The following is a 16,424-nucleotide window of genomic DNA, read 5'->3' as shown; positions in this document are numbered from 1 at the left end:
TTTACCAAAGGCCTGATCCTTGGCTGGGGTTTCACAGACCAGAAGGGAGGGTAAGGTAATGACCAAGGCTGAAGGGAAACTGTAACAATTGGTGGCAGCAGTGAAGGGAAATATAACACCACAAGTATTCAGAGCAAACCAGAATTATCAGCATTGATACAAAGGGATTGGGACAGCTTAAGCACGCAGTCACAGAGGTAACCTGATAGAGAGACTCAGGCAGAGTCTCTGGGAATACTGGTTATAGGATGTGACTGGTGGTGCTGCCTAGCAGGGGGATCTGTTGAGATCTGTGCTAGAGCGGGGAGAGAAACCATAAAAAAGGACAGTCCAGACTGGTGGACTCCCTGGTGGTGCCTAGTGACAGGCAGTAACCACGAGCAGGTAGGAACCTGACAGGGAGAGCCAGGGAAGGACCGTCACAATGAGCACCACAGCACTCTCCCCACTCATGTTCCCCAGCAATTGGTATTCAGAAGCACAGAGCCTCCAGTACTGGAGACAGTGAACAGCCAAGCCACTGATATCCGCCATGAGTCTGTCTAATCCTCTTTTAAAGCCATCCACATTAGTGGCCATCACTGCCTCTCTAGATAAGTCAACTCTAGATTCTAAGGAAAACGTCAGTTATGTTGCAGGAAGAATTAATCAATAAAATAAAATTAGCTGATCAGCTACACTGGGAGAGATTAGAACACAGCACTCAGACCCCCAATAAGAAGTGAACATATGATGGGGAACAAAGGAGAAAAAGAGGAAAGCACAGCAAAAGGATCTCTTCAGAGGTGTGCAAAACTACTTCGAGAAGTTTTTTTAGCCTGATCAAATTAAAAAATGAAGCTCAAAATTCTTTGGTTGCTAGCTCAGGTGGCTTTTTAAAGGGGATTAGGTACATTCATGAAAGACAGGGTTGCCAAGGACTCTGTGGGTGTGTTATGTGCCTTTAAGTCAGTTACGACTTATAGTGACCCTATGAATCAGCGACCTCCAAGAGCATCTATTATAAACCACCCTGTTTAAATCTTGCAAGTTCAGGTCTGTAGTTTCCTTTGTGGAATCAATCCATCTCTTGTTTGGCCTTCCTCTTTTTCTACTTCCTTCTGTTTTTCCCAGCATTATCGTCTTTTCTAGTGAATCATATCTTCTCATTATGTGTTCAAAGCATGATAACCTCAGTTTCATCATTTTAGCTTCTAGTGATAGTTCTGGTTTTGTTTGTTCTATCACCCAACTATTTCTCTTTTTTTTGCAGTCCGTGGTGTCCGCAGAGCTCTCCTCCAACACCACATTTCAAATGAGTTGATATTTCTCTTAACCACTTTTTTCAGTCCAATTTTCACATCCATACATAGAGATCAGGAATACCTTGGTCTGAATGATCCTGACTTTAGTGTTCAGTGATACATCTTTGCATTTGAAGACCTTTTCTAGTTCTCTTATAGTTGCCCTCCCCAGTCCTAGTATTCTTCTGATTTCTTGACTACTGTCTCCATTTTGGTTAATGACTGTGCCAAGGTATTGATTATCCTTGACAAATTCAATGTCCTCATTGTCAACTTTAAAGTTACATAACTCTTCTGTTGTCGTTACTTTAGTCTTCTTGATGTTCAGCTGTAATCCTGCTTTTGTGCTATCCTCTTTAACTTTCATCAGCATTTGTCCTGTTCTGAGTGGGATCCACAAGACGGAGACGCGGGTGCAATTAAATTGTGTTTTATTAAAGTAATGGATACATCAAAAGTGCACTTCATAGAAACCTCTAAGCTATCTCACTAGAATTCCCTAACTGCACTCTAGGCATGCTCTGCAACGTTGAAAGAAAGTTGACTCAGCAGGTCCAACCCGGAAGCGGCAGGCTTAAATAGGCAGGGTCCTGGAGTGTACTCTCTGGCTCCTGCGCAATTCTTGCCTTTGACCTGTCCGTTTCTCCCTGCGCCGAGAGCGTGGTGAAGGGGGGCGTGCTTCCAACCAGGGCTGTGGAGTTGGAGTCGGATTCATGGAGTCAGAGTCAGAGTCGGAAGCAATTTTGGGTGGAGTCAGAGTCGGTAGAAATGTACCAACTCCGGCTTCAAAATAAAATTTGATTGACAAATTTTTTAAAATATAAATTCAAAATGTCAAAGAAGCTTCCCATGAAATCAGCTGTAGTTGAGCATGTCTCCATAACTCAAGATGGAAAACATTTTGTGTGTCAGTGTATGACACAGGACCCAGATGAAGACAAATGCTGTGATGCCAAGATCAGCGCATATTCAGGCAGCGATAAGAATGCTCCTACTAGAGCTTCCAATTTAAAAAGACATTTACAGCCCTTTCCAGGGCTGTGGAGTCAGAAGCAATTTTGGGTGGAGTCAGAGTCGGGGTCGGACAGTAGAAAAATGGAGGAGTCGGAGTCAAAGGTTTGGCATACCGACTCCACAGCCCTGCTTCCAACACCTCGTCCAAAGGAACTGCTCCTTAGCCAGAGATACAAGGTCAGGTGGCAGCAAAGTGTTGGACTCATCCCGCGAGCCACTGGGTAAACAAGGAGTTGCCCACTCCGGCTCATCGTCCAACTGCTCCTCTGCCATGTCTGGGGGCGGCGCACTCTCCCCAGCTGGGACAGCGCCGTCCGTGGGAACTGGCCTGAAATCCTCCTTACTCCCTCGCTCAAGGTCTTGCTGAGTCTCAACAACTCCTGGGCCATCCTCGCCCTCTGACAGCTGAGAAGCCTGAAACTCATAAGAACATAAGAAGAAGAGCCTGCTGGATCAGGCCAGTGGCCCATCTAGTCCAGCATCCGGTTCTCACAGTGGCCAACCAGGTGCCTGGGGGAAGCCCGCAAGCAGGACCCGAGTGCAAGAACACTCTCCCCTCCTGAGGCTTCCGGCAACTGGTTTTCAGAAGCATGCTGCCTCTGACTAGGGTGGCAGAGCACAGCCATCACGGCTAGTAGCCATTGATAGCCCTGTCCTCCATGAATTTGTCTAATCTTCTTTTAAAGCCATCCAAGCTGGTGGCCATTACTGCATCTTGTGGGAGCAAATTCCATAGTTTAACTACGCGCTGAGTAAAGAAGTACTTCCTTTTGTCTGTCCTGAATCTTCCAACATTCAGCTTCTTTGAATGTCCACGAGTTCTAGTATTATGAGAGAGGGAGAAGAACTTTTCTCTATCCACTTTCTCAATGCCATGCATAATTTTATACACTTCTATCATGTCTCCTCTGACCCGCCTTTTCGCTAAACTAAAAAGCCCCAAATGCTGCAACCTTTCCTCGTAAGGGAGTCGCTCCATCCCCTTGATCATTCTGGTTGCCCTCTTCTGAACCTTTTCCAACTCTATAATATCCTTTTTGAGATGAGGCGACCAGAACTGTACACAGTATTCCAAATGTGGCCGCACCATAGAGGGTTGGGGCTCGACATCATTTGTTTGAAATCATTACTGGTTTCTGCTAGTAGTATGGTATCATCTGCATATCTTAAATTATTTATTTATTTATTTATTATTTGATTTATATCCTGCCCTTCCTCCCAGCAGGAGGCATATTTCTCCCTCCAGTTTTCACACCTCCTTCATCTTCTAGCACTATCTTGTGCTGCATTTTGGATAGTCTCTTCATAGAGTTTTTGTGGTAAGAGGTATTCAGAGGTGGTTTACCATTGCCTTCCTCTGAGTCTGGATGCATCTTAGTTTGGTGTCTCAGTTTCGATGTGCCTTGGGTGACTCTGTTAGGAGTCTAGCCTCTTGGTCTAGACTCCTTACGGCATTGCTCTCAGCTTCTTCAACAAACTGCCTCACCACATTAAGGGTATTAACCATGCCAAGGACTATTAACCATGAATAGCTATATGGAACTTCCAGGTACAGAGGCAGTATACCTTTGGATATTGGATGCTGTAGAATAATGATAGGAAAAGACCTAGGGGTACCTGGCCAGTTGGTGCTGGAAACAGAATATTTCCTATGTTCTCAGGTGTTTTACCTGATGAGGAACCTCCAAATTTGGTTTGAAGTTGTCCTCAGGCAGGGCTGTGGAACTTGTGGGCCTGTAGGTATGGCTAAGCTACAACTCCCATCATTCCTGACCATTGCCCATGCTTGCTGAGGCTGATGGGAGATGGAGTTCAACAAATCTGGAGAGCTCATCCCTGTGGCATAATCCAGTGAAAAATCAGGGAGGCACAGGGCCCTCCTGATAAATTTCCCCAGTCTCACTGCTTCAACATTTTGCTTTAGACAAACCTTCCATTGCAGCTCTGGAACTTCCACTGCCTTCCCCCACTTCGTACTGATTTTGTAGCCAGGCCAAACAGTAATCAATTCTGCAGACCGCTCTGCACCCATCTTGCAGCAACCTTTTACGGTAAGCCAGTGTGGCTACCATGACTGCAGGAAGCAAGCAGCTCAAATGAGGCCTGCTTATATAGCTGGATCCATCTTCCCTGCACAGACAAATCAATTAAGGTGCTGATTTGTCTGGGAAAGCTGGTCCCACACCAAGATGCCAGTTGGTTCTGTGACCTCTTCAAAACAGATGAGACCTGCCAATTCAGCAAACGGAAGTCTCTGAACAGGGAGGAAAAAGGAAAGGCAAACCTGTTTTGCAACCCATGCATTTTTAAGAGAAGCAGTTCTGGCTTTCTTACCTTGACTCCTTTTATTTATTTAATCAATCTATAGACTTCTTAATATATATATATATATTTAAAAAACTCTAAGCAGTTTACAAAGTAAACTTTTTCCAGCCAGTGCACTGATTCACAGGATCTGAATATCTTTCCCATCGCCATGGATAAGGGAGTTTGCCATATGTTTCTGTGGTCAGTTGCCCGGGGCAAAACGGGAGGGCAAAACGGGAGTACAAAGGGTCACCCCACTAGTTTAATATTGCAATGCCTTGTGTGGTAGAAGCCAGCTTCTCTTCCCCCTGCCTCCATTTCCCTCCCTTCCTCTGTTGCCTCCCATAGGCCATATCCACATTGAAAGCAGTCTCATACCAGTTTAAATAGCCATGGCTTCCCCAAAAGAATCCTAGGAACTGTAGTTTGTGAAGGGTGCTGAGAGTCGTTAGGAGACCCCTGCTCCTCTCACAGAACTACAATTCCCAGAGTCTCCCGGGAAGACGAATTGATTGTTAAACTACTGCCGATGCCTGCCCTAGCACATATATCCAGCACTAGGCAGCTGGATCTAGCTATCCTTTTAATTTCCCACAATGCTCCTGGTCTAGCACCATTCTGGGGCATTATATGGGTGGCTAAACACAGCTGTCAAATACTTCTTAGAGAGTTGCCATTGCAGCCAGTTAAGCCCATCAGAGCCTACTGACCGAGGAGGGGGGAGTCCACCAGAGGGTCTTCAAACCTGGAGCCAGCCCTGCACTTGCCCCAATTTTCCATGCGCCGCTCTCAGCAACAATCTGCTAATTTCTCCACTGATCTTTGGTGAGCATTCAAGAGAGCTGCCCACATGGCTGGGAGCACATGGATGATGCATGTTAAGACAAATCATTAATTGCATACCATTAAATTAATACACAAGTACAACAAAGGCTGTGCTGATAGGAGATGCAGGAACTTGCTAGGAAAATCTTTCGTGGCATTTTAAATGGACGGTAGATACAACCTCTGAATAACAGTGACATCTGGTGACATGCAAAAGTAATGCCATGCCATGAAAACCGTTTCGTGTGGATTAGCTTTGCTTCTCATATCCAGGGCTGGATTAAGCTAAGGAGGGCCCCTAGGCTGATTGGTGTTTGGGACCCTCTTCTCCCTACCTTTCCGCTTTTTTTCGCGCAGGTTTGCCATCAATCAAGATGGCGGCCGAGGTTTCCCTAAGGGGCTGAAGCCTCTGCCGCCATCTTGGTTGATGGCAGCAATGCATGCATGTGGCCTGCTCCACGAGCTAGAGGAAGCCCCAGCTGATGAAGCGTCAAGGCCCCAGTTGACGAAGCGTCAAGGCGAGTTAAACAGCAGAGCGAATTCGGCAGCAGGGCGAGGAGGCCAGGGCCCCCCACTCTGCCTGTCTGTTCCCTAACCTCAACTAAACCGCAGTCTCCAACCCATTGACGCAATAAACCTTAAACAAAACTATGCAGGTAAGAAGCCACCAGGGGTGTGCGGGCTTTCCAGTGTTTTGCACCGCCTGCAGCATGTACGACTATCTGCCTGTTGGACAGAAGTCGTGGGTGTGCTCTCGGTGCAATGAGCTCCTGGCTCTCCGGGAATGACTTCATTTCCTTGAGGCCAAGGTAGCGGACCTGGAAAAGCGGAGAGAGGCAGAGAGGTGTGTGGAGGAGGCCTTCAGGGACGTTATAGCTGTGTCCCACTCCAACGATGATAGCTCTCCTGCTATCATGGACAACGATGGTCTCGGGGAAGGAGAGCATCCAGCTGAGGAAGAGGGAAACGATCCCTTAGAAGGGACCCATTCCTTGGCGGATGAGCAGCTATCCTCTCATGCCGAGGATATATCTCCAGGGGGTGGAGGGATCCTTGTAGTGGGTGATTCGATCATTAGGAACATAGTGGGGTGTGTGATGGGCGTGTAGACCGCAAGGTGTTTTGCCTGCCTGGTGCGAAGGTTGCGGATATCGCCCGTCCTTTAGATAGTTTGGTAGACAGTGCTGGGGAGGAGTCAGTGGTCGTGGTGCACGTTGGCACCAACGACATGGGGAAATGCAGCCGTGAGGTCCTGGAAGCAAAATTTAGGTTGCTAGATAGGATGCTGAAAGCCAGGACCTCCAAGGTGGCTTTCTCTGAAATGTTACCGGTTCCACGCGCAGGACCAGCCAGACAGGCACAGCTTTGCAGTCTCAATGCGTGGATGAGACGATGGTGTCGGGTGGAAGGGTTTGGATTTGTTAGGCACTGGGGAACATTTTGGGACAAGCCGGGCCTGTACAAAAGGGACGGGCTCCATTTGAACCAGAATGGAACCAGACTGCTGGCACTTAAAATTAAAAAGGTGGCAGAGCAGCTTTTAAACTGACTGAGGGGGGAAACCCGACAGGAGCTGAGGAAGGTCCGGTTCGGAATAAACCTCCCCCCTGGGATAAAAACCAAAGAAATGATGACATTTTAAAAGGGGTAGGCCTAGAAGTAGGCAATGTGAGAGCAGGGGCACAGGATATAAATTCAGAAGAGCAAAATTACCACAGGCAAACCACAAGTGCCAAAGACACTTGAAGAGAGACACTGCTTACAAGTGCCTGTACGCTAATGCTAGGAGCCTCCGAACCAAGTTTGGAGAACAGGAGTGCTTGGTCTTAGAGGAGAGCATTGATATAGTGAGCATAACGGAGACCTGGTGGAATGGAGAAAACCAGTGGGATACGGTTATTCCTGGATATAAACTATATCGGAAGGACAGGGAAGGACGTATTGGTGGCGGAGTCGCTCTATACGTGAAAGAAGGCATTGAATCCAGCAAGCTCGAAACCCCAAAAGAGGCAGACTCCTCCACAGAATTGTTGTGGGTGGCGATACCATGCCCCAGGAGGGACTTAATACTGGGAACGATCTATCGTCCCCCTGATCAAAATGCTCAGGGAGACCTGGAGATGAGATATGAAATTGAGGAAGCATCCAAACTAGGAAATGTGGTAGTAATGGTTGATTTCAACTACCTGGACATAGAATGGCCACATATGTGTTCCAGTCATGACAAAGAAGCAAAATTTCTAGATATTCTAAATGACTATTCCCTAGACCAGTTGGTCATGGAACCGACCAGAGGGATGGCAACCCTGGACTTAATCCTCAGTGGGGACCGGGACCTGGTGCGAGATGTAAGTGTTGTTGAACCGATTGGGAGCAGTGACCACAGTGCTATTAAATTAAACATACATGTAAATGGCCAATTGCCAACAAAATCCAACACGGTCACATTTGACTTCAAAAGAGGAAACTTCACAAAAATGAGGGGATTGGTAAAAAGAAAGCTGAAAAACAAAGTCCAGAGGGACACATCACTCGAAAATGCTTGGAAGTTGTTTAAAAGTTGTTTAGAAGTTCAACTGGAGTGCATACCGCAGATCAGAAAAGGTACCACCAGGGCCAAGAAGATGCCAGTATGGTTAATGAGCAAAGTCAAGGAAGCTCTTAGAGGCAAAAAATCTTCCTTCAGAAAATGGAAGTCTTGTCCGAATGAAGAAAATCAAAAGGAACACAAACTCTGGCAAAAGAAATGCAAAAAGTCAATAAGGGGTGCTAAAAAAGAATTTGAGGAGCACATTGCTAAGAACATAAAAACCAACAACAAAAAATTCTATAAATACATTCAAAGCAGGAGACCATCTAGGGAGACAATTGGACCCTTGGATGATAAGGGAGTCAAAGGTGTACTAAAGAACGATAAGGAGATTGCAGAGAAGCTAAATGAATTCTTTGCATCTGTCTTCACAGTGGAAGATATAGGGCAGATCCCTGAACCTGAACTAACATTTGCAGGAAGGGATTCTGAGGAACTGAGACAAATAGTGGTAACGAGAGAGGAAGTTCTAGGCTTAATGGACAATATAAAAACTGACAAATCATCGGGCCCGGATGGCATCCACCCGAGAGTTCTCAAAGAACTCAGATGTGAAATTGCTGATCTGCTAACTAAAATATGTAACTTGTCCCTCGGGTCCTCCTCCGTGCCTGAGGACTGGAAAGTGGCAAATGTAACGCCAATCTTCAAAAAGGGATCCAGAGGGGATCCCGGAAATTACAGGCCAGTTAGCTTTACTTCTGTCCCTGGAAAACTGGTAGAAAGTATGATTAAAGCTAGATTAACTAAGCACATAGAAGAACAAGCCTTGCTGAAGCAGAGCCAGCATGGCTTCTGCAAGGGAAAGTCCTGTCTCAGTAACCTATTAGAATTCTTTGAGAGTGTCAACAAGCATATAGATAGAGGTGATCCAGTGGACATAGTGTACTTAGACTTTCAAAAAGCTTTTGACAAGGTACCTCACCAAAGACTTCTGAGGAAACTTAGCAGTCATGGAATAAGAGGAGAGGTCCTCTTGTGGATAAGGAATTGGTTGAGAAGCAGAAAGCAGAGAGTAGGAATAAACTGACATTTCTCCCAATGGAGGGCTGTAGAAAGTGGAGTCCCTCAAGGATCGGTATTGGGACCTGTACTTTTCAACTTGTTCATTAATGACCTAGAATTAGGAGTGAGCAGTGAAGTGGCCAAGTTTGCTGACAACACTAAATTGTTCAGGGTTGTTAAAACAAAAAGGGATTGCAAAGAGCTCCAAAAAGACCTCTCCAAACTGAGTGAATGGGCGGAAAAATGGCAAATGCAATTCAATATAAACAAGTGTAAAATTATGCATATTGGAGCAAAAAATCTGAATTTCACATATACGCTCATGGGGTCTGAACTGGCGGTGACTGACCAGGAGAGAGACCTCGGGGTTGTAGTGGACAGCACAATGAAAATGTCGACCCAGTGTACGGCAGCTGTGAAAAAGGCAAATTCCATGCTAGCGATAATTAGGAAAGGTATTGAAAATAAAACAGCTGATATCATGATGCCGTTGTATAAATCTATGGTGCGGCCGCATTTGGAATATGGCCCTGGTCATATCTGAACGGTGGAAGAAGATCCTGTAAGAGTCTACACAGCCCTGATGAGCAAACAGTTTTGCTAGAGCAGTCTTCCTCCAGCCGAGTGCCTTCCAGATGTTTTGGACTGCGATTCCTATGAGCCCCAGACAGTATAGCCATGCTGGCTGGGGCTGATGGGAGTTGTAGTCCAAAACATCTAGAAGGTACCAAGTTGGAGAAGGCTGTGCTATGGGGACAATTTGAAGTGGATGGTGGACAATGGATGGTGGTTCAAGGCCCATCACGGCCCATAGCCAACTCTCATTTTCAGTGATGCTGCTCATTCATATCCTCTAGTTTACCTCTGTAGTTAGATGGCCAGCTTCAGTTGAGAGACCATTAGTTGCTGATGTCTCTTTTATAGGCTTATTTACAAAAGTACAGGGACAGTGGAGAAAGGAACAAGCATACAAGTAATTAAGGGGAAAGAAAGCCCTTATTTCCTTAAGTATTATCTAAAAAGACAGCTGTACTGATAGTTTTGAAAATAAGTAAATATATTTAAATACAATCAATTAATCAATTTGAAAGCCAGTGATTAATCAGTAAAAACACCATTGGCTGGTTGACAGCAGCCGGAACCCCAGAATGACTCATCCACATTACAAGATCTTGAATATGGTCCCCCTAGAACAGGCAGATTTCACAAGCCAGGTTAATATTTGCAAAATATGGGCAACAGAAAGAAATCACACAGTTGAGGGGATGGTTAATTAAATTATGGAATCTTTCAACTACAAACAAAATTACAGGAACATTCACCCTAACGCTGCAATCATAAACACAATTACAGGGAAATAAGTCTTGTTGAACAGGATGGGAATCCCAAAACAACATGTACAGGATTGCACTGTAAATTTAGGAAAATATAACTAAATAAATTTGGAGAGGAATGGTGCAAAATGTAATAGTTGGTAATCCATTTCCTCTCTCACAACTGCTTCTCATATTATAAATGTTGTGTTCCATCAAACTTTTGAACTTCTTTTTATCTACTATCTTTCCCCATTTTTCACTTTCTGTTTATTAATAAAATACCAATTATTAAATGTTTTATTTAAGTTTTATGATTAATATATTAAGTGTATGAATGTTATGACACTTTAAATTCCTTTACATAGCAGGAGCATTTATTAATAAATTTCTTAAGTTTTTTTGCCATGGATGGTATATGTGTTTAATAAACTTTATTTAAAAACAATAAAACAGGACACTTCATTTCCCCAAAGGCTGGAACATAACAACATCAGGTCAGTGGCCCATCTAGTCCAGCATCCTGTTCTCACAGTGGCCAACCTGATGCCCCAATGGGAAGCCCACAAGCAGGATCTGAGTGGTGACAGCACTCTCCCCTCCTGTGGTTTCCAGCGACTAGTATTCGGAAGCATACTGCCTCACTGGAGGTAGAATATATCCATCAGGGCTAGTAGCCTTATCCTCCATTAATTTGCCCCAACCTCTTTTAAAGCTATCGATGAAAGATTCAGCAAAGACAAAAGAACATATCTCTTCACAGAAGCTCATAAACTCTGGAATTCACTCCCACAAGGGGCAGCGATGGCCACCAACGTGGATGGTCTTTATTATTTATTTATTTATTGCATTTGTATACCGCCCCATAGCCGAAGCTCTCTGGGCGGTTTACAACAATTAAAAACATTAAAAACAAATATAAAAATTTAAAAACACATTTTTAAAAAGCAATTTAAAAGAGGATTAGACAAATTGACAGAGAAGAATAAGGCTATCCATGGCTACTAACCACCAGAGGTGGCTGGTGCCCATTGAGACTGGTGGGGCGGAAGGCAGAGAGAACAACAGAAGGCAGAGCCAGAGCCAATGAGAGGCAGAGCTGATTCATTCTGGTTTTGTCCATCCTCCTCCCTGCTAAGTTCTACAAGGAAAACAGTGAGACTGGAGAGGAGGAAGCTGACAGCCAAGGGTACCACGCCCTGGACTGGTTGGAAATAAGGCAAGTGAGTGGAGGCTGGCTGGGGGCACATTGATGGTGGTGGGGCACAGCCCCATTTACCCCAATGGACCAGTCTCTACTGATAGCTGTGTTGTACTTCCACCATCGGAGGCAGAATATGCCGCTGAACACCCGTTGATAGGAATCACAAACTGGGGCAGTGCTGTTGCGCTCTGGTCCTCCTTGTGAGTTTCCCATAGGCCAGCCTTCTGCAACCTGGTGCCCTCCAGCTGTTTTGGACTACAAAGCCCATTAGCCCCGCTGGGGCTGATGATAGTTGTAGTCCAAACCGCCGGAGGGCACCAGGCTCAGGCTATCAAAACTGCCCTCTGTGAGAACAGGATGCTGGACTATGGCCTGATCCAGCAGTGCTCTTCTTACGTTCTTACACACCTCTAGAGCACCTACGCATTTACCTGGGACCGCCTCGCACGCCTGTTGGGAGCCAGGTTCCCAGTAGCCCCACAGCAAAACACCCACAAAGCGGTGAGCCGCGCAACGAGGCTCTTTGCCTGCCACCCCGTCCAATGGTAAAAAGGATCCGGCGGCGATTTGCTGGTTCGGGCCACGCTGAGCAATCGGGCGAGAGCGCCGAGGGAGCTTGATTGAAAGCTCCGCCCCGCGCTGCATCCAGGCATTCCGCTCTCCGCGCGGGAAGAACCCTGTGACGCGACACACACACACCCTGCCTCCTCGCCTGCGCTGGTTGGCTGCTGCTTGGCAGAGGGCGGGGACGAGGGGGTTGCCTAGGCGATAGCAGAAGCAGCCTACCGTACACAGCCTGGCCTAGGCTTAGGCCGCAGTCTAGGCTCCAGGTAGGTGTGTGGCCGCCAGGAAGGAGGGGCTACTTGATGTTGCTTGGCAACTGCCTTTTACCTTCCTCCTTCCCCATAGCTGGCCTCCTTAGTCATCCTTACTTCGCCACGAGAGAGAAGAAACTTACCTCGCTTTTACCCTCCTTAAAATAGAAACGCCTACCTTCTTTCTGGCTTCCCCCTTCTCGAAGGTGTCTGCTGCCCGTTGCCATTCCTCCTTACCCTGGAGTGTATTTTTTGGCGTAGGGGTGCATGCACAAGGTCACTTGCCCCGGATTGCTTGCCTCACTTTGGCCACTGTTTCCTTTCTGGTATCGGGAGTGTTGCAGTGCAATCCTAACCATGGCAGCATGCACACCACACATTGAAAGCATATTGCTTCCCCCTAAAAGAATCCTGGGAACTGTAGTTTACCCATATAGAGCTGCAATTCCCAGCACCTGTAGTTTACTCCTCATAGAGCTGCAATTTCCAGCACCCTTAACAAACTATGGGTCCCAGGATTCTTTGGAGAGATGGGGGAATGTGCTTTAAATGAGAGAGCCAGTGTGGTGTAGTGGTTAGAGTGTTAGACTACTACCTCTGGGAGACCAGGGTTCAAATCCCCACGTAGCCATGAAGATCACTGGGTGACCTTGGGCCAGTCACTACCTCTCAGCCTCAGAGGAAAGCAATGGTAAAAAACCACCTCTGAATACCACTTACCATGAAAACCCTCTTCATAGGGTCGCCATAAGTGGGAATCGACTTGAAAGCAGCCCATTTCGTTCCAGATTCATAGTCGTAATGGACTTGAAGGTGCATAACAACAAAGTGTCTGCTCGGAAGTCCTATTGAAACTTACTTCTAGGTTAATTGCAGGGTTGCAGCCTTAGACTGGTAGAAAGAAGGGTGGACATTTTGCTGCTCTTTCAGTGTGTGTTTTGTGTGTGTTTGTGCATGGTGCGTAATCAAGGTCTCTTAACCCAGATTTAGTTATCCCTTAAGAATTGTAACTACTTTTAAAATAAGGTTTGAGGTAGTTGGAAAGTGGCAGAAAGGGTGGAATGATTGGAGATTGTGATCCGTGTCAGTGATTGTGAGAGTGGAATCGTAATGTCTTGTCATGGAATGCTTCTTTGTTTGCGACTGTTCAATTGGAGTTCTTTTGGAATATTGTGGTTTTAAAGTTCTTGCCAGGTCTGCCTTTAGTCCCCATAAACTGCAGATATTATTACTAATAGTAGTGTTTTGTGTGTATTCAAAAGCATCCAAAGCAACCAGTAAGGTAGGGTGATTATAGTATCTCTGTATTGCGGGGTGCGTGAGAAAACGGGTGTCTATCATCACCAGGTGATCTTTTTTATTTTTGGCTGAGGTGAAATTTCAGTGAGGAATTTCATAACTTGCATCCTTAGATGCTGTGCTAATGCAGTGCCTCTTTGAATTGTCTCCTGCTTTTTATTAAATATAATAATGTATATTTACTGATCTTACACAATCATATTTTTTGGCCCAAATGGCCCCCAAAGTAGTGAACACTTTGGAAAGTGCAATAAAACAATGCAAATCATCAAAATATCCACACAATATATCTATATCTATATATAGATATAGATAGATATATAGATATAGATATAGGTAGATATATATATTAAAATGTTATACATACATGCATATTTATACACAGACAATTGTTTGTGTACATATTCTTGTAAATATCAATACATACGCACATATATTTATTATTAAATATTATTATTACTTATTTAACAAAAAATATATAACACTTGATTGCAATAAAACCCTGTAAGCAGTTTACAAAAAATAAAAATAAAACATTAAAATTATCAATGAAACACAATTGAAAACAGGTACTTAAAAACATTCAAAAGATAATTAAGATGAACAGTAGGTTGAAAAGACATCTCAACTTCTACATGTCTGCCTACTCATGCACACAATACATATATATTTACACGCACGCACACAAATATTTGTGTAAATATACACAAACGCCAATGTATAACAAAATCAGAGGATATACATACCAATCTAGTTATCAGAAAACACAGTATGGAAAAGACTAGTCTGATCATCAAAAGGCAGAGAGGGAAGAGAGCAGATGCACTTCATGATGCAGAAGATGGCTGAAGATGGCTTACAGTTGACATGATAGGATACTTGTGCCTTTAAAACCTTGTCCAGGTCATTCATGATTTAATGAATTACAGGGTAGACTATTCTAATGCACTAAACATGAGGCTTCCATGAAAAGTGTTTCAGCTCTTACAAAATGCTGCCACCAGATAATCTGGTGGGAACTGGCTGATAAGAGCATATTATTCTGGCTTTCTTTGATCTGGATTGGCTTTCTGCATGTTTATGGGGCTGTGTTTGACCATCAAAGCCCTACACAGCTTGGGACTTGGTTATTGTAAAGACTGTTTCTTCTGTACATGTGTGTCCCCTCATGTGCTCAACACCTAAGTCCTTGCGCGAGGTGCCACTTCTGGATGAGTGAACACCTTTGGTGGGTGTTAACCAGGAGCAGGGGCTTTTCAGTGGTCGCACCAACTTTATGGAATGCCCAGCCTAGAGTGGTCTGCCAGTTCTGGTCTTTTAGGCACCAGACGAATATCTGGCTCTTAGTTAAGCTGACTTTTCAGTATTTGGATTGGCTTCTGCCTGTTGTCACTAGTGTTATTGTGCTATAGTTTCTTTTTCTGTTGAAATGGATTATATTTTTTTATTTTGATTATGTTTTTCCTTCCTACCACATTATAATGTAGATTGTTCTTGCCTTATTATTATTATTATTATTATTATAGTTTATTTATACCCCACCTTATGGCCGAAAGGCCCGAAAGGCAGCTTACAAGAAAAACACAAATATAGAAATATATAAATAAAACAATACAATTCACAAAAATTAAATAACAACATTATTAAAAGAACAGCGATTACAACTTCCAGTGAAAATACAGGGTGGTGCAGGCGCCTGGAGCGGCAGAAACATCTCAGGTTGCCCCCAACAAAGCTGTGAGTTGGTTCTCTCTCTTCTATGCTTCCAAGTCCGACACCTTCAGATGAACTTCTGATCAGCTTCTCTGGTGGCAAAATGCGAGTAAGCTTTCCCCAGCACCAGCTGGTCCCACAGAAGCAAGGTGGGTCATGGCCTGGATGTCGTTCAAAAGCGCTAAAAACACTTTAAAACATCATAAAAACAGACCTTAAAATACATTAAAACAAAACAATGTTAAAAAATTTTTTTTAAAAAAAAGCTTTAAAGACATCTTTTTTAAAAGGGTTAAAAAACATATTGTTAAATATATATATATTAAAAAGCAATTCCAACACAGACACAGACTGGGATAGGTCTCAACTTAAAAAGCTTGTTGAAAGAGGAAAATCTTCAAAAGATGCCAAAAAGATAGCAGAGATGGCGCCTACTTAATATTCAAGGGGAGGGCATTCCACAGGGTCGGTGCCGCCACACTAAAGGTCCGTTCCCTATATTGTGCAGAATGAACCTCCTGCTAAGATGGTATCTGCAGGAGGCCCTCACCTGCAGAGCACAGTGATCGATTGGGTATATAAGGGGTAAGACGGTCTTTCAGGTATCCTGGTCCCGAGATGTATAGGGCTGTGTACACCAAAAGTAGAACTTTGACTTTGGCCCGGTAGCAAATGGGCAGCCAGTGTAATTCTTTCAGCAGCGGGGTGACATGTTGGCAATACCCTGCCCCAGTGAGCAGTCTTGCCGCATTTTGCACCAGCTGCAGCTTCCGGACCAACCTCAAGGGCAGCCCCACATAGAGTGCATTACAGTAATCCAGGCTGGAGGTTACCAGTGCATGGACAACAGTAGTCAGGCTATCCCGGTCCAGAAACGGCTGCAGCTGTCTTACCAGCCGAAGCTGGTAAAAGGCACTCCTAGTTTTATTCGATTTTTCTTTTATAAAATAGCCTTTGAATGCAAAGACTAAAATGAACATTAAAAATTTAAATATTATAAATAATAAATGCTACAACATAGTAACAGCAATAAAAACAATGCATTTAAAAACAGAA

The 16,424-nt window shown here is 44.5% G+C and overlaps 2 protein-coding genes across 6 annotated transcripts in view; one reads left to right on the top strand and one right to left on the bottom strand.

The window, feature by feature from the left end:
* RTN1 (reticulon 1) overlaps nucleotides 1-12,149 on the bottom strand; it is a 188,539-nt gene extending 176,390 nt beyond the window's left edge. Inside the window, exon 1 of the mRNA XM_061612432.1 lies at nucleotides 11,973-12,149. The gene's annotated coding sequence lies outside the window, so the exon portion shown is untranslated. The remainder of the gene's footprint in view (nucleotides 1-11,972) is intronic.
* A 138-nt stretch (nucleotides 12,150-12,287) lies between these two features.
* LRRC9 (leucine rich repeat containing 9) overlaps nucleotides 12,288-16,424 on the top strand; it is a 102,607-nt gene continuing 98,470 nt past the window's right edge. For 3 of the 5 annotated variants that reach the window (XM_061613303.1, XM_061613302.1, XM_061613299.1), the window contains exon 1: nucleotides 12,288-12,371. The gene's annotated coding sequence lies outside the window, so the exon portion shown is untranslated. Of the gene's footprint in view, nucleotides 12,372-12,484; nucleotides 12,563-16,424 lie in introns of those variants that run through there. The other 2 variants (XM_061613301.1, XM_061613300.1) reach the window with 2 other exon arrangements.

This window comes from Rhineura floridana, chromosome 2 (genome assembly GCF_030035675.1).
Source record: "Rhineura floridana isolate rRhiFlo1 chromosome 2, rRhiFlo1.hap2, whole genome shotgun sequence".
Taxonomy (NCBI): Eukaryota; Metazoa; Chordata; class Lepidosauria; order Squamata; family Rhineuridae; genus Rhineura; species Rhineura floridana.
This window is presented reverse-complemented; position numbering and strand designations above follow the sequence as displayed.